Below are 22,247 nucleotides of genomic sequence, written 5' to 3' on the forward strand. Positions count from 1 at the left end.
TGTTAAGTGAAAGAAGACAGACATAAAAGGCAACATATTTTATGACTTTATCTGAAATGTCCAGAATAGGCACGTCCGTAGAGACAGAAAGTAGATTAGTGGCTGCCAGAGTCCGGGATTGTGGGGGTTAGGGGGAGAGAGCAATGGGAGTGACTAACTTCTTTGGAGAATGATGAAAACGCTCTGAAATTGGATTGTGGTGAGGGTTGCACAGCCTTGTGAATATACTGAAACCCACTGCACTTTATACTTTAAATTAGTGAGTTTTACAGTATGCAAGTTATTTCTCACTTAAAAAAAAAAACCAAAAACCAACCCTACCACCCTGTGTGTAGCCATAGGAATGTACTCGGGTGCAGTAACGGACAAAAACAACCCCCCAGAGCAGCTGCACCCAGGTGTCCACCCCAAGTGCCACTCTGAGTAGCAGCCAGGCGGCACGGAGCGCGGTGTGTAAACGGGACCGGAGGTCAGGCCGCGGTGCAGATTCAGATTCTCAGCGTATAGCCCAGAGGATCTGAATTTCTCACGCTCTCCCAGATGAGGCTGGTGCCGCTGGTCTTAGGACCACACTTCCTGTAGGAAGGCAGTTCTGGTTACCTACTGCTGTGTAACAGTCCTTCACAAAACACAGAGGCATAAAACAATTGTTTACATGTCACGGTTCTGTGAATTGACTGGACTCGGGTGGCTCCCATGGGGTCTCTCATGCAGCTGTAGTCAGATGGTGGTTGGGGCTGGAATGCTCCGAAGGCAGCTCACCTGGGCTCACCTGTCTGGTACCTGGGCTCACCTGTCTGGTACCTGGGCCGGGATGGCTACAACCGCCAGGGCCTGGCCAGGCCTTGACCTCTCTCCATGCAGCCTTCTCACATGACTACCTTTCCACATTCCTTAGAGTGGACTGCTCTGTGACATTGGCAGCTAGCTTTCCCCGGAATGAGTGTTCCAAGACAGGAAGTGGAAGCTGCAAGGTCTGCTGGCCTGAGCCTAGAAATTGGAGCATTATCGTCATTCTTTGGGGTTCTACTGGGCAAAGCAGTCACAGGGCCCGCTTGAATTCAAGGAAAGATCGCATAAGCCCTCGGTGGGAGGGATTTTAAAGAGCTTCAGCGCCATTTTTAATCCTCCAAAAAGGTTCTGCTAGATTCCTCGGGAAGAGCTTGTAGGTGCACTGTTCCCTCCTGAGTTCTCGTACCTTCACGACAGTTTCGTTGCCACCTGGTTTTGTTGTAGATCTAGTCTGTGAGACTGGGTGTGCTATCCTGGCTGAACTGTTTCTGTGTAGGAATTTGTGGGTATTGAAGTACTATACCACCACTGACACCATCATCCAAGACTCTTCCCTCTGTGTTTCAATTTGAACCTGTATATTTTTTTCACTCCTGATACAGGTCATCACGCAGTGTGGGAGCCACAGGGCTCATAGAACATGTAGGAATGTTCTGGCCAGTGAGCCCTCATCTGCCTTTGGCTGTGTGACCTCTAGAGACTTGAACTTTCTGAGTTTCTTCATTAGAAAATGAAATACTTACTTTGAGGAGATGCATTAAGAGATGGCAGATTAAAAAAAGAGAGAGAAAGAGATAGCAGATAAAGGCACCTGGCACATGTTACACAGTCAGTAAAGAGTAGACTTGAGAAAAATAAAAAATAAGACAGTTGCCAACAGATTGAAGAGAAAAACAAAGACAGATTGGAGGTGTGGGCGGGATGGTAAGTCAAGCCAATCCTTCTAGAGCAATTGGTAATATTTTACAAGAGCTGGGCAGCTGTTCTTTCCTTTGGCCTGGAATTTCCCCATCTGGGAATACATTCCAAGGAAATCATCCCCAAGGGGCAGATATGCAGTTTCTCTGCAGACGTTTTTAACAGCACTATTCACAATAGGAAGTAACTGGAAACAAAACAAGTGACTCATTTAAAAAGTCTTGAAAAAGCAGAGGAAGAGAGCAAGACAGCAACAGAAAACAGAAGTATAGGGAGTTCAAGGGGTTAGTCCCTCCACTAAAGCAACCATTAAGCAAAAACTGACAGAACTGACTTATTTTGGAACTCTGGAATCCAACCAAGAGCTTACAGCAACCAGGGGAGTGTTTAATGAAGCAAAAAATGTTAAGTTTCAGTGAGAGGGGATTGTGGTGTCTTTTCCTTCCCACCCACCATCCCCCATTGCCCTGCACACAGGTGGCTGTGGAAATGGTAGCCCATGTTCCTGGTGTGACATGCTGAGCCAGGGGTCAATGTGGACTTTGTTTTCAAACACTGCGCTGGAAAGTTTCAACTAATTTGGCAGTTCCCTAAGGTACTGGTGCTGAGGTTTTGCTTGGTTTTGTGCCCCCTCAGGTTGAATCCACTTTCAGGAAGTGACTGTCAAAAGCATTCAAAGACATAGAATCCCCTTAGCCATCTGGGGCAAGGGTCAGGGTCAGTGGACAAGGATATCATCAGATACTAAAAGGCCTGGGAAAAAGGAGGCTGCGGAGGAAGATACTGGGTGGAATAAGGGCTTTGAAGGACTGTAGCATATACCACGGTATCTGGACTACAATGAACATGCCCAGGGCCAGACGCATACACAGAAGGGATCTCATAGGATCCTAGGCCTACAAGTCTAGCTGACCTCTAGGCTCTGCATAAGCAGGAGATGAAGCAGAGTCCTAGGTGGCCTGGTCAAGCATTGTAGGAGCACCCCAGGTCAGATCCAATCTGCAAAGACCGGGAGAAGGGTTATTTCTTCTTCTTTTTGGCTCCGGGCTTTTATGAAAATTTCTGTCCACTGAGATAATAGAACAGAGAGTTCAGTGATGGCACATGGCAAGAAATACAGTTTTTACAAAATAGTTTTGAAAAGTCACCAAAAAACCCCACACAAAACAGAAAATGTCAGTTCTCCACAATCAATAACAACAAACTCTGGGGAGAGGGAAGAATCTGATTTTCAGAGTTATCATGTTATAATATTCAAAATATCCAGTTTTCAACAACAACAAAAAATGACGAGGAATGCAAAGAAAGAAAAGAGTATGTCCCATTCACAGGAGAAAAAGAAATTACGAGAAATTGTCCCTGTGAAAGCTCAGATATTCAACTTACTAGACAAATACTTTAAATCAATTGTCTTAAATATGCTTCAAAAGCTAAAGAAGCCCAGGAGAATGATGTAAGAACAAATGGAGACTATTACTAAAAAGATATAAATTATGAAGAGGGACTATACGGAAATACTGGAGATGAAGAGTTAAGTAGTTGAAATAAAAAGTTCGGTGGGGTATCAAAACCAGATCTGAGCAGGCAGAGGAAAGAATCAGCAGACAAAGACAGAGCAAGTGAAACCATCCAGTCTGAGGAGCAGAGAGAAAAAATCATGAGGGAAAATGTTCAGAGCCTGAGGGATGCGTGGCCCATCACAAGATATACCAATATATGCATTATGAGAACCCCAGAAGAAAGAGAGAGAGAGAGACAGAGAGGGAGGGGCAAAAGAATATTTGAAGAAATTAAGGCCAAACACTTCCGAAATTTGGTGAAGTCATAATCTGCATATTCAAAACCTCAATGAACTAAAAGTGTGACAAACCCAAAGAGATCTGCAAGAGACGTATTATATTCAAATTCTCAAAAGCCACATACAAGGAAAAGGATTTGGGAAAGTTAGAGGGGTAGCAAGCACCAGAAACTTGTCTCCCCACCTAGACAAGAATTGCCCAGGCAAAATCTGTCTCTTGTAAATATTTTGGAACTCTGGAGTCTATTGGAGGCTTGTAACTTCCAAGTAAAGGCGTGGACAGAAAAGGTGGTTAATCTCAGTCAATTTTAGCTCTTAGCAGCACATTAATTCCTCCTCCTACCCCTCAGTGCCATGGCAGGCAGCTGTTCACGTGTTCTTGGAGCAGCTTGTACAAGGTTGGCAGAAGCCGGGCAGAGGGGAGGACCATGTACTTCAGATACTGCACATCTGCCCTCTAATCACTGATTGCTGCTTCTGATCACACAGGTGCAGACCCAGAGGCAGGGCTATTGTGGCTCCTCCACCTAGTGTTACGAGCCACGCCCTCTCTGGCTGAAGTGACTTCCAGGGGATGTAAAGGACCAGGCCTTTTTTTTCTTACTTTATTTTTCTCTCTTCCCCATTTTGGGAGCCAGACATTGAAAAATAAGACATTCAAAAGCACCTGCAATACAGAAGAAATTAGAAAATCATCGTGCATGACCACGGGAAAATGCAGACTCAAAAAACAACAGACAAGGGATTTCCCTGGTGGTCCAGTGGTTAAGAACCCATCCTGCAATGAAGGGGACGCTGGTTCAATCCCTGGTCAGGGAACTAAGATCCCACATGCCACAGGGCAACTAAGCCTCAACGACGGAGCCTGCGCGCCACAACTAGGGAGATGCCCGTGCACTACAACGAAAGATCCTGGGTGCCGTAACTAAGACCCGACACAGCCAAAAAATAAATAAATACATAAAAACAGAAACAAAATAACAAAACAAAACAAACAAAGAAAACCACCAGGCAGGACTGTAAGTTTACACCTCAGGCTGATCCTCAGCAAAGACACAGCAACTAAAAAATCAAAATCAAAACCGGCAAGTTCTGGGGAAGAGAGGGAATCAGATTTCCAGAAGTATCACATTATTAGGTTCAAATGTCCACTTTTCAACAAGAAATCACAAGGCATTAAAAAAAAAAAAAAGGACAGCATGGCCCATTCGACAAAATAAATAAACAGCCAGGAGAAATAGTTCCTGAAAAAGACCTGGTGGCAGATTTACCAGATAAAGACTTTAAAACAACTGTCATAAAGATGGTTGAAGAACTAAAGGAAGATGTGAAGAAAGTCAAGAAAACAATGTATGAACAAAATAGAAATATCAGTACTTCCCTGGTGGTGCAGTGGTTAAGAATCTGCCTGCCAATGCAGGAGACACAGGTTCGAGCCCTGGTCCAGGAAGATCCCACGTGCCGCAGATCAACTAAGCCCATGCGCCACAACTACTGAGGCTGCATGCTGCAACTACTGAAGCCCGCGTGCCTAGAGCCCGTGCTCCGCAACAGGGGAAGCCACCGCAATGAGAAGCCTGCCCACTGCAACAAAGAATAGCCCCCACTCGCCGCAACTAGAGAAAGCCTGCATGTAGCAACGAAGACCCAATGCAGCCAAAAATGAATAAATAAATAAATAAATAAATTTATTTATTAAAAAAAATAAATAAAGCTAATGGGGCAAAATATTAGCAATAGGAGAATGTGGGTAAAGGAAAGGGTACACAAGTATTCTTTGTATTATTCTGATTCTTGAAACATTTCTGTACATTTGAAATTATTTACAAATGAAGTATTTTTAAGGTATCTGTGTATACTGATAAAGTTTTCGTCACTTACTCATTCTTTCACTCCTGCAGTGTGTACTGAGTTCCTTCCATGGGCCATGCGCTGTGTCAATGCTGGGGATCCCCCTGAGCAGCCCCAGTTCCTGCCTTCGAGGCCTGTCCTGTCTCAGCAGACGTGTCAGCAACACATCACATAGCTGAATGGCTCCGTGCAGTTATGGTGTGTGTGTATATGGGTCCTAGCCGGGTTTTCTTCTCACTACATTTCTCTGACTCCAGCCTCTCCAAGGGAGAGGCTAGCCTTTTATCCTCATGCGTTTGGGGCTGCTTGGCCATTTTAGAAAAGGACCAGGGGAATGACCTTGGGCAAAACAGGCCTTGAAACCAGAGAACAAAGGCCCTGGGGGCCTGAGTCCCAGCGACAAAAGCCAGGCTCCCAAGAGTAAAAGATTAACTTTGTCTCTGTTACACTCTCAAGTATACCTAGTTGCCACAAGACAAGAAGCTCAATTATCAATTTTAACCTTATCTGTTCCTGTGCTTTCTTGCAGAAAATTCTCATTCACTTCTTTCCCCTCACAGAAGCAGTCCCTATTCCCGATAGATAGCCACCATGGCTGCTGATCCAAGGATTTTGACGATTTCTGAAAATTACCAGTGATCATGAGACAAAACCTCCCTTTTGTTATGAAAGCAACTCACCCCTCCTGCTCAGGGAGCTGGCACCTTTTTTTCTGCCGTCTTCCTTGTGCACAAGCTGTCTCCTTTAATAAAAAGCTTTGCTCAAAAGCCTTGTGGAAGCGATATTCATTTCTAGGGTATTGCTGTCCAAGAGTCTGGAAAGGGCCCAGTGACAAGGACACTTGAAATGGAAATCTTCCTGTCTCCATAGAAATTCTGATGTGAGGGAGGACGATGATGGTGAGAGTAAAGACAAGGACCACATCCAGACTGGAAAGTAAGAAGTGAAACAATTTCTCTTCCCGATGGCATCCTCTTGAATGTAGAAAACTCTAAGGTATCCACCCAAAATTATTACAACTAATAAGTCAGTCCAGGAAGATTGCCGGACACAAGATCAGTGTGCAAAAAATCACTTATAATTCTACACACTTGCAACGAACAATCCGTAAGTAAAGTTAAGAAAACGACTCTATGGCATTAAACAAAAAAACAATAAAATGTTAGGAATAAGTTTAACAGAAGAACTACAAAACTTCCATTCTGAAAGCTACAAAACATTGTTAAAAGCAATTAAATAGGATCTAAATAAGTGGAAACATGGTTTTATCAACCTCACTCAGCTGTTTCTGGAACTCTGTGAGTGCGTAGGGTAGTCATGCAAAACAAGGAGCAACTCGTGAACTGAGGTTTCAATAATTATCACAAGACCAAAAGAGAAAAAAATGACAAAAACCTGTGCTTTATTCTGGGAGTGATTTTGTAGGATTATTCCATGCTTTGCCCAACGAAGTTTGATGCCTGAACTTGTCACATGTGGATCTGTATGCACGGTGGTAGCCACACAGCAAGTGCTTTGCCAGATTGACATTGTGAAGATAGGTTTTTCCTTATTAGTTTCCTGTCAACATTCTCTTTTCCTCACTCTGGCTCCCTCTGCCTTCCTGCCCTGTGTGTGCAAACATGGGTTTACAAGGGAAGATGTAGGATCTCAAATGAATTGAAGGTGAAATGCAACCACGGTGCAGCATCTTTCCCCATTCTATTTTGTATTCTATTTTAAAATCATACATGTTAGAGATGGATGAGCTCGCATAGCCTCCAGCACGTGGTAGGACCTCAATCTCCATTTGTATGCAACTGAGTCAAAGACAGAATCACTGAAGACGTGGTCTCAGAGGATGGGGAAGGTTTAGACAAGCATATTCCATGGAGGTGACCTCTGGGAATGTCTACTTTTTTACAAAGATGTTAAGCCCACGGGAACCATACCATCTTTTCGACTTTTCACTAAAGTAATTGACTAAAACACCTGATTATCATGAGATTTGAACCATTTTAAGCCATTAAGTTGGTGGTGATTGTGTACAATTTGTACCCTTTAAATATGTACAGTTTGTTATAGATCAATTATACTCCAGTAAATTTTTTTAATGGCAAAAGATCTGAACAGACACTTCACCAAAAAAGAGACATAGGAGGTAAATGAGCAATGTCATGAGTCCGTAGAAAGATGCAAGTAAGAAACACAACAACATTCCTCTACCCTATTAGAAGGGCTTACAAAACAAACCAAAACAAAACAAAAAAAAACGCTGACAAAACCAAATCCTGATGAGGAAATGCGACAGCTATAACTCTCAGACCTTGCTGATGGGGGTGCAAAACGATGCAGCCACTTTGGGAAGCATGTTGGCAGTTTTCTATAAAGTTATACAAACACTTATCATAAGACCCAGCCATCCCATTTCTGATATTTACCTAAGTGAGGTGAAAACTTATGGTCACATGAAACCTGTACCTGTGTGTTTATAGCAGCTTTATTCATAATAGTAAAAAACTTGGTGCCGAATTTGACCAATGCTTTTTCTGCATTTATTGTGAAGATCGCTTTTTTTCACCTTTATTCTATTAACATGGTAAATTGCGTTGATTGATTTTCAAATGTTGAATAAACCTTGTATTTCTGGGATAAACCCCACTTTGTCAAATGTATTTTCATTTTTATATATTGCTGGATTTGATTTGTTTTGTTTTTAAATTAAGTAATTAATTTATTTACTTTTGGCTGCGTTGGGTCTTCGTTGCTGTGTGAAGGCTTTCTCTAGTTGTGGCGAGCTGGGGCTACTCTTTGTTGTGGTGCACAGTCTTCTCATTGCAGTGGCTTCTTTTGTTCCAGAGCATAGGCTCTAGGTGCGCGGGCTCAGTAATTGTGGCACGCAGGCTCAGTAGTTGTGGCACACGGGCCCTAGAGTGTAGGCTCAGTTGTTGTTGCGCACGGGCTTAGTTGCTCTGCAGCATGTGGGATCTTCCCAGACTAGGGCTCGAACCTGTTTCCCCTGCATTGGCAGGTGGATTCTTAACCACTGCACCACCAGGGAAGCCCCAGGATTTGATTTATTAATATTCTGTTAGCTATTTTTGTGTCTCTGTTCATGAGGGATATTGCTATGTAGTTTAATTTTCTTCTAATAATTCTTGTCTAGTTTTTATAATAAGTAATACTGGGATCCTAAAATGTTTTGGAAGGTGTTTACAACTTCTTTATTCTTCTGAGAGACTTTGTATAGTATTCTTTCTTTCTTAAATGTTTGGTAGATAGGAAAGCTGTCTGGGCCTGGAGTTTTCTTTACGGGAACTTTATAAATTCAAGTTCTTTACTTGATATGAAACTCTTCATAATTTCTAGTTCCACTTAAGTCATTTTTGGTAATTTGTGTCTTTCAAGGAATTTGTCCATTTCATTTAAACTCCCTTATTATTATTTAACACTTGTATGATACGTAGTGATGTCTCCTTTTGCCCTTCCTGATGTTGATAATTTGTGTTTGCTGTCTCATTTTTCTTGAGTATTTGAGCTAGAGGCTATCAATTTTGTTGATTTCTCAAGACAGCTTTAGATTTCATTGATTTGTCTTCTCAGTATGTTCATGTATTGGTTTAAATGGTCGAGCACAATTAAAAAGCTGTCTTAATGTCCTTGTCTGCTAGTTTCAACACCTCTGTCATTTCTGCATGTTTCTATTCATTGATGTGTTTTCCTAGTATGGGTCACATTTTTCTGCTTCTTGGCATGTCTCCTAATTTTTTATTGGACACAGGACATCATGGATGTTATTTGTTGAGTATCTGGACTTTGTTGTCTTCCTTTGAAGGGTGTTGGACTTTGCTCTGGAAGGCAGGTAAGTTACTTGTTGATGTGTTCGATCTCTTTGAGACTTTTAAAATAGTTTATTTCAAAATAATTACGGAGTCACAGGAAATTTCAAAGATAGTACAGAGAGGGCTCATGAACCCTTCAGTGTTTTCCCCATGTCTACATCTTCCATAACTATTGTACAATATCAAACTCAGGAAATATATGTTGATAAAATATGTATGTATAATTCTGTGCCATTTTATCACATGTATAGATTCATGTACAGCCGCCCACCCTTACCATGGTTTTACTTTCCAGGGTTTCAGTTACCCACGGTCAACCTCAGTCCTAAACTACTGAATGGAAAGTTCCAGAAGTGAATAATTCATTAAGTTTTAAATCGCAGGCCTTCTGAGCAGCGTGATGAAATCTCCCACCGTCTTGCCCGGGATGTGAATCTTGCCTTTGTCCAGCTTAGTCCACCTGTTAGTTGCTTAGTAACCATCTCAGCTGTCAGACCAGCTGCCTTATTTTACTTAATAGGTCCCCGAAGTGCAAAAGTAATGATGCTGGCAATTGGGATATGCCAAAGAGAAGCCCTACAGTGCTCCCTTTAAGTAAAGGGTGAAAGTTCTCGACTTAATAAGGAAAGAAAAAAAATCATCTGCTGAGGTTGCTAAGATCTACGGTAAGAATGACGTTTTTTTTAAATTGAGGTAGTTAATGTACAATATTATAAGTTTCAGATGTACAGCATAGTGATTCACAATTTTTAAAGGTTATATTCCACTTAGTTATTATAAAATATTGGGTATATTCCCTGTGCTCTACAATATATCCTTGTAGCTAATTTATTTTATACATAGTAGTAGTTTGTACCTCTTACTTCCCTACTCCTATCTTGCCCCTCCTCCCTCTTCCCTCAACTCACTGGTAACCACTAGTTTGTTCTCTATATCTGTGTATCAGTGAGTCTGTTTCTTCTCTTTCTTTCTTTTTTTTTTTTGGCCGCACCACACGGCACGTGGGATCTTATTTCCCTGACCAGGAATCAAACCCGTGCCCCTTGCAGTGGAAGCAAGGAGTCTTAACCACTGGACCACCAGGGAAGTCCCTCTGTTTCTTTCTTTTACCTTCACTAGTTTGTTTTATTTTTTTAGATTCCGCATGTAAGTGATATCATACAGTATTTGTCTTTCTCTGTCTGACTTAATTCACTTAGCATGATACCCTCCAAGTCCATCCATGTTGCTGCAAATAGCAAAATTTCATTCGTTTTTATGGCTGAGTGATATTCCATTGTGTATATGTACCACATCTTCTTTATCCATTCCTCTGTTGATGGGCATTTAGGTTGTTGATTTTCGTATTATCTTCGTGTTATTGATTTCTATTTTGGTTCCACTGTGGTCAGAGAATACACTCTGTGATTTCAATTCTCTTAAATTTGTCACAGTTTGTTTTGCAGCCCAAGATGTGGTCCACCTTATTCACAGTCACTCGAAAGCACGTGTAGTCTGCTGTTCTGTTGTTGGGTGGAGTGTCTGAGAAGTGTGAATCGGGTGCAGTTGGTTGATGGTGGCGTTGGGTTCTTCAGTATCCTGGCTGGTTTCTGTCTGAGGCTTGTTTTAAAGTTTTCCTAGAGGAAGGTAGGTTAGCTTTCACCCAGGGGTAGTTTGGACTTACTACGCAGACGTGGCGGCTCCGGGGTGTCTGCTGTGCTCCCCTGGCCAGCACTGAGGAAGCTACCCTGGCTGCTCAGAGCTTGAACATCTTTCCCTGTGAACTCTGGGAATTTGTCAGCTCACAATTCCCTGGTTGTACGTCTTTGTGCAGTTATACTCTGTGCATGCAAGTCACGCACTTGGCAAAACTCCAAGGAATTCCACACACAAAGGAATGGCTCATTCTCCCCAGCTCTGATCTCCACCCCCTCCACCCACCGAGACCACCAGCCTCTGTGCCGTCCCCTCTCTGCACCCAGGATCGCCTCTGCTCACCCGACCAGGGCAGACCCAGGCTCCCCCTCCCCCTTTCTCATGAGTCCGAGCCCCTGACCCGTGGTTGTCCAGAGTTTGCAAAGAGCTCTTTGATAGGTTTTTCCCAGTTTCCTAGTTGTTTATCAAGGAGGGTTAAGTGCAGTCCTTTCTACCATATCATGCCTGGAAGAGGAAGTCTGTTTCATATTTTTAACATTCTGAGAATAATAATGTCACATGGCGACACGGGGAAGTGATGGCAGTGGAGTTTCAAGTTCTCCTTTTATTTTAAGTGTTGCTGAATAGGAAAAAAAGAAAAGACAGTTACAGAGGCAACCTGATGTCAGGGATGAAGCAGTGGATGGAACTCCAGCCGTCCTGCATGCTGCTGCGTCCTGTCCACCTCCCTTCCACCTCCTGTCGTCTGGAGTCAGACCTGTTTGTCTGACGTGATCCTCACTCAGGGCGGGCTTCCTTGCCCCCCGCAGGCAGAGTTAGTGGGTCTCTTCTTTGCCACCCCCTCTGCTGCCTCACTCACTCGCTCCACCCTCACCCCAGTATTTGTCTCCTTCTCTTCCAACACCTGTGACACTTCACCCAGATGGTCACCTCAGCCTGGGTGTGGATGAACTGGTCTGGGGAGAATGTGTGGGAGAACAAAGACCATAGATGGTGTCTGGAGATCCCAACGCCTGGAGGAAAGCAGAGGAAGAGAGAGGAGCCCAAAGTGGACTTGATAAAAGCTCAGAGAGGTCAATCGACTTACTCAAAGCCACACGCATTCACTTCGCATGCCTCTATGTGCCTGTGTGGGAAGATCAAGGGTAACGTTAGCCGGTTTGCACTGGTTTGGCCATCCTTGTTTCTAGCTGGCATCCACTCTCACTGACCTGTGTGGCCTCTCCTAGTTGGTTAAGATCCACTCTGCACGAGACCTGCCCCCCCACCCCGCCCCTGGCCCCGGGCAGGTAATATTTTGATCTGCTGAACGGAAGCGTACTCTCTCCTCACCCAATATTGGCTGCGACTCCAAATCCTCCTCCCTCTGTAGCCTCAGGAAGAGACAGCACAGCAGGAGGCAGAGAGAAGAAAGGCGTTAGTTCTTGATTTTCCAGTCATCTGGGAACTTCCTCACAGAGCAAATGGTTTGAGAGAGAAGGGTTTGAGTGGCAGAGGGGAGGCCTTGGGCTTACAAACACCTTCCCTCTCTTGAGATTTAGAGCAAAGAGGACACCTGGTGAGTAAGACAATTTCCCATCCCACCCAAGCCTCTAAAATGAAAGGAGTTTCTCTGTGCTGGAGAAACAAGCGGTCTGGAGGGGAACAGCCAGGGGTGCAGGGAGCTCCTGCTCCGGCTGTGCTGTGCGGCCGGCTGCTGTGGGCAGTGGGTAAATAGAAACCCCTACTGGCTTTGGATGGGCTGGGAGTGCAGAGGACTGTGCTGAGGAAAGGCAGGCCCCGGGGGTCTGCGTCCAGTGTCTGGAGTAGAGACAGTCACGTGGGCTGACCCATAGCCTGTCAGGGCACTGAGGGGGTAGGCGCAGGATTCCCCAACACCGTGTGGGCACAGGGGAGATGGGGGCGTTACAAAGCCAAAGAGGCTGGGTGGTGGTAGGGTACACAGAGCGGACATGACTGAACACCTCAGGGACCAAGGCCACGAATGCACCAAGGATGCCAGTAATTTGCGTAGAAGTGGACACTGCTGGCCCAGTCCATGCTGGGCACCACGTAACCCTTGAACTTCAATGCAGCAGCAGGAATAGTGGAAGAGACTGTTGCTGACTGAGCACCAGCTCCAAACATTCGGCAAGGTGAGACTTAAACGTAAGGCGGTATCGAAGAGGAACACAGCTGCGTTTCTTGTACATCCACATTTGTTGTTCGAGATCCGCACGTGCTGCGCTCCAGTCTCAAACGTTCAGATGTTTTTCTTCTGCACCTACTACGTGTCATGCCAGGCTCCAGGATGGCTGCAGCACTTGCCACACAGCACTGTGGGCCCAGCCAAGCTCCAGAGTCCGACCTTACTTTGCATCCCGTCTCCATCACACTAGCCGTGTGATTGTGGGTTGTCTGACTCTCAGTTTCCTCATCTGTAAGCAAAGCTAATGATATAACTTGGCAAAATAGAACTAAAAACAAAACCTTCCCCCAGCCCAGACATCTCCACAAAAGCACTAGAAAAAGAAAACTCTTTAACTGTTGAATAGGCATTGAACTGGAACGTGATAAGCATCACAGACCACCTGTTAAGAGTTTGCAAGGACAGAAAGGAATCCACTCCTTTACACAGCCAAGCGCACTCTCCATTGCACGTGTGTTCTTGAGCTAAACAATAACTAGCCCTCTAGTAAGAGGATTCAACTGTACCATCTATCACATATAATTCATTCTAATTTTACCTGGTAACTGGGGAGATTAACTGTGCCTCCAAGTGAGGGTCTTTGGCAGGAAAGAATTCAAGGGTGAGCCATAGTAAAGTAAAAGAAGGTGAGAGCAGCCCCAGGGTATGGGGTTGTTAGTTTTATTTATGGCTGCATTGGGTCTTCGTTGCTACGCATGGGCTTTCTCTAGTTGCAGCAAGAGGGAGCTACTCTTCGTTGCGGTACGTGGGCTTCTCACTGTGGTGGCTTCTCTTGTTGTGGAGCATGGGCTCTAGGTGCGCGGGCTTCAGTAGCTGTGGCACGTGGGCTCAGTAGTTGTGGCTTGTGGGCTCTAGAACGCAGGCTCAGTAGTTGTGGTGCATGGGCTTAGTTGCTTTGCAGCATGTGGGATCTTCCTAGACCAGGGCTCGAACCCATGTCCCCTGCATTGGCAGGTGAATTCTTAACTACTGTACCACCAGGGAAGTCCCAGTGTTGTTAGTTTTTATGGGCTGAGTAACTTCATAGGCTAACAAGTGGGAGGATTATTCCAACTATTTGGGGGAAGGGGCAGGAATTTCCAGGAGTTGGACCATCATTGCCCACTTTTGGGCCTTTTATGGTCAGCCTCAGAACTGTCATGGTGCCTGTATGTGTGTCATTTAGATGCTAATGCATTACAGTGAACATATAATGAGGCTCAAAGTCTAGTCGAAGTTGAATCTTCCACCATCTTGGGCTTAATTGGTTCTAACCAGTTTTTGTTGTATCCTCAAAGGCTGTGTCATTCTTTTAACGGTTGCACCCTGCCCCCTTCCCTCCTGTCTCATTCCTCTCTCAGAGATTTCACTCCCATATTCTTATCGGAAGAAGAGGGGTGACAGTCCATCTTCTGTAGCTTGTTTCAGGGCTGAGTAGGTGTGTTGACCCTGCCTATCAGGGAGTAAGTATCTCTGGATGCCTGATCCAGGGGTCCCAGGGGCAGGACAGCTCCTTGTTTTGAGTCAGAGGGCAGCAAGGGCTGGAATCCTGGCATAGTCCTCATCTTGATGTGGAACTGTTGTAACTGCTCCATAGCCTTCCTACAAATCTTCTTGATGAAGCACTTTTGCAACAGCATCAGAGTACAACAATAACTATCTATAGATGACAAAAGACTTAAAAAGCCACAGTTAAACACTCGATTACAAGGTAATAGACAAAGAAACTCGATTACTTCTGTTACACACAACATTTTAAGGTAATAACCAGAGGGACTTCCCTGGTGGTCCAGTGGTAAGGAATCCACCCAAAGTTAGTTGAAGGTCAATGAACTTCAGTTAGAGTTTGATATTTGGGAAGTTTGTCAAAAATATCAAAAAGCTTTCAAAGCACTTTGTCAAATAGGATCACTGGTCACTGTGAAACAACACTTATTCACTTAACCAAAATGACAGAATATTTCAAAAGCAAATACAGATCACTTAAATGCAAAGAACCTCATACAATCTGTCATCTAAAACAGGATTCCAAGAAAACTTTGTTCTCTTAACAGAGAGAGAACTAACCTCCAGTCTTGTACTAGCCTACTCTTAATAACAAAATCCATTTACCTAATTAAATTCAATCCAATCTTAGCCAATCCTGACCATGTACAAAAGCTTTTCTCAGGGCTCCTTTTCCATGAGCCTTCTACAGCTTTTTGTATCCATACTATTTTGTCCCTTATTTTCTTTTCCATTCAGAAACAACCAGCTCTAGGACAAAACTAACCTTTTTCTCTTTAACAAAATGCATTTCCTCACACCTTCTTTTACTGAAAGCACACATCTTACTTTCCTGGAATAATGAAATGTTTCCCTTCTTGTTATTTTTTAAAATATTTATTTATTTACTTGGCTGCATTGGGTCTTAGTTGCGGCACACGGGATCTTTGTTGCGGTCTGCGGGATCTTTTGTTGTGGCACACAGGCTCTTCACTGCGGCACATGTGGGCTTCTCTCTAGTTGTGGCGCATGGGCTCTAGAGCATGTAGGCTTAGTTGTCCCGCGGCAAGTGGGATCCTAGTTCCCCGACTAGGAGTTGAACCCGCATCCCCTGCATTGGAAGGCAGATTCTTAACCACTGGACCACCAGGGAAGTCCCCCCTTATTATTTTAATAGCTTTAATTGCATATATTATAATTTTAACCCTTAAAAAGCTTAATCTCCAGTGAAAATCAAGAAACAAGTGATTGTGATCTGTTTCTCCTGATTGGGAAACTTATGCTTTAGTTTTCCTCTTCTAAGAAGGCAAGCATAGGTAGACTTAGACCTGCCCAGCAATTAATGTTCTAGTATTCTATCCTATTTGAAATGACCCAGATAGTCAGTGAGTTCTCTTCATTTAACTTGGTTTAGTTTCAAGTTACCAAAATCTGGAGAGACCATATTAGACATTCCCAAAACATAATTATTCCTATAGAGTTTACCTAAAAACTCTTATCTCATTTACATTTACTTTCCTTAAAAGTTTCTTGGGAGTTCCCTGGTGGTCCAGTGGTTAAGACTCCGGGATTCCGGGACTTCCCTGGTGGCACAGTGGTTGAGAGTCCGCCTGCCGATGCAGGGGACGCGGGTTCGTGCCCCGGTCTGGGAAAATCCCACAGGTTGCGGAGCGGCTGGGCCCGTGAGCCATGGCTGCTGAGCCTGCACGTCCGGAGCCTGTGCTCCGCGACGGGAGAGGCCACAACAGTGAGAGGCCCGCGTGCCGCAAAAAAAAAAAAAAAAAAAAAAAAAAAAAGAATTCACCTGCCAATGCAGGGGACGTGGGTTCGATCTTCGATCCCTGGTCAGTGAAGATCCCACGTGCCGCGGAGCAACTAAGCTCATGCGCCACAACTACTGAGCCCGCATGCCACACTACTGAAGTCCACGTGTGCTCTGCAACAAGAGAAGCCACTGCAATGAGAAGCCTGTGCACCGCAACGAAGAGTAGCTCCTGCTCGCCACAACTAGAGAAAGCCTGTGTGCAACAATGAAGACCTAACGCAGCCAAAAATAAATAAATAAATTAAAAAAAAGAAAGACTCCGGGCTTCCACTGCAGGGGGCATGGGTTTGATCCCTAGTTGGGGAACTAGGATCCTGCATCCCATGCAGTGTGGCAAAAAAAAAAAAAAAAAAGCAAGTTTCTTCGCATTGAGTTACTTTCCTTGTTGGCAAATTTGCAACAGGCATAAGGTCTTATTTGACCTCTAGTTAGCCTAGGTACAGCAGAAATAGTATACTTAATATTGTAAAGACACATCTGTATTAATCAAACCAAGAAGCTTAAGCAGCTTCAATACCAGATATAGATTCAGTATTGAGTATTTCCCAGTTTCATTCTGAAATTCATTCTGGCCAGTTTCTTTTATATTTCTGAGTATTTATATAAGTGCTTAATTTCCTTTAAGCCACTTAAAAAATATATTTATTTATATTTTTTGGCTGCGTTGGGTCTTAGTTGCGGCGCGTGGAATCTTTCGTTGTGGTGTGCAGGCTCTTTGTTGCAGCGCCTGGGCACATTTCTAGTTGTGGCATGCAGGTTTTCTCTTCTCTACTTGTGGCATGTGGGCTCAGTAGTTATGGCGCACAGGATTAGTTGCCCCGTGGCATGTGGGATCTTACTTCCAGGACCAGGGATCAGGGATCAAACCTTGTCCCCTGCATTGGAAGGTGGATTCTTTACCACTGGACCACCATGGAAGCCGCCTTAAAGCCATTTAAATAGAGCTCTTTTACAGATTAATTTTGGTAAGATACATACAAACATGCAAACAAACAGAACCCTCATAGTTGCCATTCCAAAGTTTTAGCCATGAATCAGGTAGAACAACGTAAAATCCATCAGTTGCAAAAGAGGTAGAATTCAAATCGGGTTTCTGGTAGATGGAACAAGCCAAGGTCACCTGTCTAGATGGATCCCTTTTAACTAATATTTGTGAAAGGCACTTAGACTTCTATTCGTCCTTGACAGTCAAGCTCCAAATTACCTACCCCCTTTCCTGAAATTTGCATTTTAAAAAGAAGGCAGAGATAAGGGTTCCTGGAGAAGATCAGGTAGAACATTTGCCTCTCAGAGGCATGAAGAGAAAGGCATGTTCCTCCTAGGATGATTTTGTTCCCTTAAGGCCAGAAAAAAATTTTTCCCTCAACACTTACAAGCCTCTTAAGATAAGTAGGGGAGGTTTGGGGAGTGGTAAAAGGATTTGTAGGTTTCGGATTATTTGGGGCCACACCTCTGGTCCTGTAAAGACTAGATGTGTAAATTAAGGACAGCTTTTTGTGTTTTCTCTCAAAGAATTTGGTGGCCACCTCAATGATACCAAAAGACTTGACACCTAGGTTGGAGTGTTTCACTTTCCCTCATTTACCTTAGGGGAGAAGGCCCTCCCCCCCAAAATTCCTATCAACTATGGTCAGTTTAGTCAGACCAGTGACCTCCCATTTTGTTAACCTATTTGGGAACACTTTTGAGCATCCACCCTGGGTTTAAGAAATTTTCTAATTATGGCCCTCAGTTGGCCTTTGATCTGAAGAGGCTGGCCTACAGCCCCACGTGGTCCCATTTCTGAAGGTAGCCTGACTATTTTTAGTCCATTCCACTTACCCCATGGTTACCCTCTACTCGAACGCTACAGAGTGGAGGCATTTGTGGCATTATGTGGCTGTCTGGATTTGTCCACTCAAAGGCAAAGAGGTATTGGGAGTGTGGGTGCAGGGGGATGCTAGAGAAAGCATCCTTTAGGTCTAGCACTGCGAACCAGTTTGCAGTCTCTGGGACTTGGGTCAATATGGTGTATGGATGAGGGACTATAGGGTGAGGGTGAACTGGAACCACTGCCGCATTAACTGCCCTCAGGGCTTGAACAAACCTGTATTCTCCACTCTGTTTCTGACGGGCAGAATGGGGGTATTACACAGAGATCAGCAGGGTCGTAACGGCCCATATTTTAAGAACCTGGTTATTAAAAGTTGGATACCTGTTGAGCCTTGGGCCTCAAGGGACCCTGTCTCTTCCACGGGTAAGCAGCATTGGGTTTTAACGAGATATGAGCTGGGAGCACATTAGTAGCTTTGCCAGGACCTCAGTGTCCCAGACAGTGAGGTTCACTTGTGATATAATATGGGGTGGAATGGAGATCTCCTCTGGCTTGAGACCGAGGCAGGTTCGCACGGCTGGGTGCCTTCTCTGTGAGGGTCTCCAAGTTTGGAGTACTGTCTGGAACTTAGTGAGCAAGTCCCTTCACAGCAGGGGATGGGGCACTCAGACATGAGCAGAAACTGACGTGCAAGGGTAAAATTTCCTAGCAAGCAGCTGGCGGGCGGGGGGGGTGGTGTACTGAATCACTTGGTTTGGGCCATCCATCAACCCCCGTTATCATACAGGATTGTACAAGGGTCCAGGGAAGTCGGTCAGCACAGAGTGGGCAGCCCCTGTATCTAATAAGAAAATAACTCTTGTGCTGGCCACGTCAATGGCTGCCTGAAGCTCCTCTGGAGACGTGACCAGGAGTCCTTTGGGAGCCATGGACGGTCCCAGGCCCCATCAGTCTTTGGTCCTGTCAACCATCGTTGGTGTGGGAGCCCTGAGTCGCCTTTGGGACTGAGGGCCGTCCCACTTCCAGTGGTCCTTGTGTTTACATTTTGGACAGGGTACTGCTGGCTGCCTTCCTTATGGGTGACATTCATCTTCCTGGCTGCGCTTCAAACAGATCCCTTCTTGGCAGGGCCGTGGCTCTGATCCAGACTTCCTGGATCCTGTCCCTGCCATGGACTTTCTCAAGGGAGGGTAACCCTGAGGTGGTGCAGGGGCTAAGGCTGCAGCCAATAACTGTGCCTTTGTTGTTGTCCCTGATATCCCAAAATGTAAGAAGAGAGTGTGCTGCCACAGACTCTAGTGGGTGGAGCTCCTCAAGGGAGTGTCACAGAGGTAAATCCTGATGGCAGTGCAGGAGATAGTGTAATTGGCTTGATCCATGATGGCTCCCAACTCCAGGGTAGGGGATCACGGCAGAGGAGATGTTTAATTAAGCAGGGGAAACTGGGCTTGTGGCTCTCAGGCCATGAGAAAGGGTCTGTTTGGCAAAGACAACAGTGAGGTCCCTGTGGGCACCTGAAATCTTTCTGAGAAAGAAAAAGAGAAACAAATAGAGCTGAAGGGTAGGGCTGGAGCTGTAGTGATAACAATACAAGGCAAAAGCTCCCCTCAGGATATGTCTTTGTGCTGTTGAGGAGGGGCACCTCTTCACAGAAGTAAAACAGAGGTAACACCCCATCTGCTGGCAGAGCTGGCAGGGAGGCTCCAGGACCTGTAGACAGTCTAAGAAATCAGGAGGGGATGAGAAAAGGAGGATATAAGAGAAATCTGGGACAGGAGGGAAGGTGTACAGCCAGGACACTTCCTAGGCCAGAGATTCGTAAGTCCATTGAGAAAGGAGCTCCACCACTACCTCTGCTCAGGGGTTGATAAAGTCTGAGACCACCATGTGTGACCAGGGGTGCAGTGAGGCCATGAGCCCTGAGCGGCACCCAGGGAGGGCCGAGCCACAACCTAGCTGGAGGCTCCTGTAGTGCCCCATTTGGGCCCCCTGATGCAGTTCTGGCATTCTGGAACCAGGCTAAGACTAAGAACAAGTGAGGAAGCGGAATCGGGCTTGAGGAGCCACGGATGGGAAACTCACCCAATCAAGTTGCCGATGGCTGGCCACGGTCTTAATTTGGAAGTCCGAGTGATGGTCCCTGTGGATCATCTTGGGTCCAAAGAGATAGAGTGATAGGGAGAATGAGGGAGATTGAGGGGAGAAAAGCCCTGGGCCCGGCAGGCTCCTTCAGGGCCAGAGAGCTGGTCTCTGCCCAATCTCGCAGGCAGCGTCAGCCGCCACCTAAGGGCTACTTGAACTTTCAGGGCTCGGGACAAGTCCCGGCCACCCTCCGCAGAGGGGAGCCATAGCCCAGTAGGCGGATCAACACTATGCCCTTTGATGTCCCTTTCGTGGCCGCCACAAAAGGTGCTGCAGGAGAATGGGGGAGTGAGAGAATAGTCATGTCTCAGGTCTCGCGCGAGTTCCTGGGACGGATCAGACCCGCAAGTGAGGGTCCTTGGCTTCACACGGGAGAGAATTTAAGGGCGAGCCATAGTAAAGTAGAAGTGAGTTTGTTTAGAGAGATATGCACACATTCCTCAGGCAGAATGCAGTCCCTTTCAGAAGGTGAGAGCCGCGCTGGGGTGTGGAGTTTTAGTTTCTCTGGGCTGGGTAATTCCATAGGCTAACAAGTGCGAGGATTATCCCAATTATTTTGGATAAGGGGCAGGGATTTCCAGGAATTGGGCCACGGCCCACTTTTTGTTCTTTTATGGTCAGCCTTCGAACTGTCTTGGTGCCTGTGATGTGTCCATTTAGATGCTAATGCATTACAGTGAGCATATAATGAAGCTCAAGGTCTACCGGAAGTTGAATCTTCTACTATCTTGGGCCTGATTGGTTCTAACCAGTTTTTATTGTATCCTCAAAGGCTGTGTCATTCTTTTGATGGCTTTGCTCTGTTCCTTCATTCCTGTTTCAGGGGGAGCAACAAATTTCTATCTTTATGACAGGAGGTAGTTTTGCAACTTAGAAGGAGACTCCTACCCACCCACAGTCACTTGGAAATAGCTGTGCTGGATCCTTCACATTTCCGTTTCAAAGAGATGGCTCCCAGGTTCTTGAGAACGACATTCCTGGGTCATAAATTTGACAAAAGACCTATCTAGTCTTCCAAAGAATTTATATACATTTCAAAGAGATGTTACCAAACTGAACTTGCATCTGCTCACCTGATGCACAGCAAAGCCAACCTACCGAGGCAGGGTTGTGGTGAAATAAAGTACAGCATTTACCGCAGGGCCAAGTAAGGAGAATGGCAGCTAATGCTCAAAAGACCCAAACTCCCCAATGGTTTTCCGGAGGGTTTTTCAAGACAATATTAGGGGTGAGGGTTCAAGGGTGTGTGATCAGCTCGTGACCATTCTTCTGATTGGTTGGTGGTGAGGTAACAGGGTCGTGTTTTGGGAATCTCAATTATCAATTTTTTGGCTCTCACCGGTCTGGGGTCTATGTGCTGGTGGGCAGCATGCAGCTAACTCCTTCCACCTGGTGGGGGGTTTTAGTTTCTGCAAAACAGCTCAAGGATATGGCTCAGGATGTTATCTGTAGCCCTTGAGGAGGAACTAAAGGTTCTTAATTTGTTTATGGGTAAACTATTATTATTTTATCTTGCTTGACTGCTTTCCTTTGTTTCTGCATTTTCTCACTTCTCTGATTAAATTTGCTTTTTGGAACTTGGGAAAGCTTAGGAGGCTAAAGCCTTTCTACAAACAAGAAGCAGGGGACACGGGGGTGAGGGTGGGGTGTCTGTCCCCTGGAAGGTCCTGCAGGGTCCTGCTTTGTTTCAAAGAAGAGAAAGCACTTACAAGTTTTCTAAAGTAAATGCTCAAAGAAAATGGAGGGGAGGGAAATCTCTTATTTAAACTGAGGAAATTAAGCCTTTTATTTTAAATTTGTATTTATCTTTACAATCTACTTCCTGCTCGATGCTCTAAATTCCAAAAATCCATGGGGGAAATGGCGGGGAGTGGAGGGCAGGGGAACTAGGGGAAGGAAGGGAGTCACTAGGCAAAAAAGCATTTGACAAAATCATTCTCACTACAGTTGATCCTCAAGGAGGATGAGTTTGAACTGTGCGGGTCGACTGGTATGAGAGT

Source organism: Phocoena phocoena, chromosome 19 (assembly GCF_963924675.1).
Source record: "Phocoena phocoena chromosome 19, mPhoPho1.1, whole genome shotgun sequence".
NCBI classification, from domain to species: domain Eukaryota; kingdom Metazoa; phylum Chordata; class Mammalia; order Artiodactyla; family Phocoenidae; genus Phocoena; species Phocoena phocoena.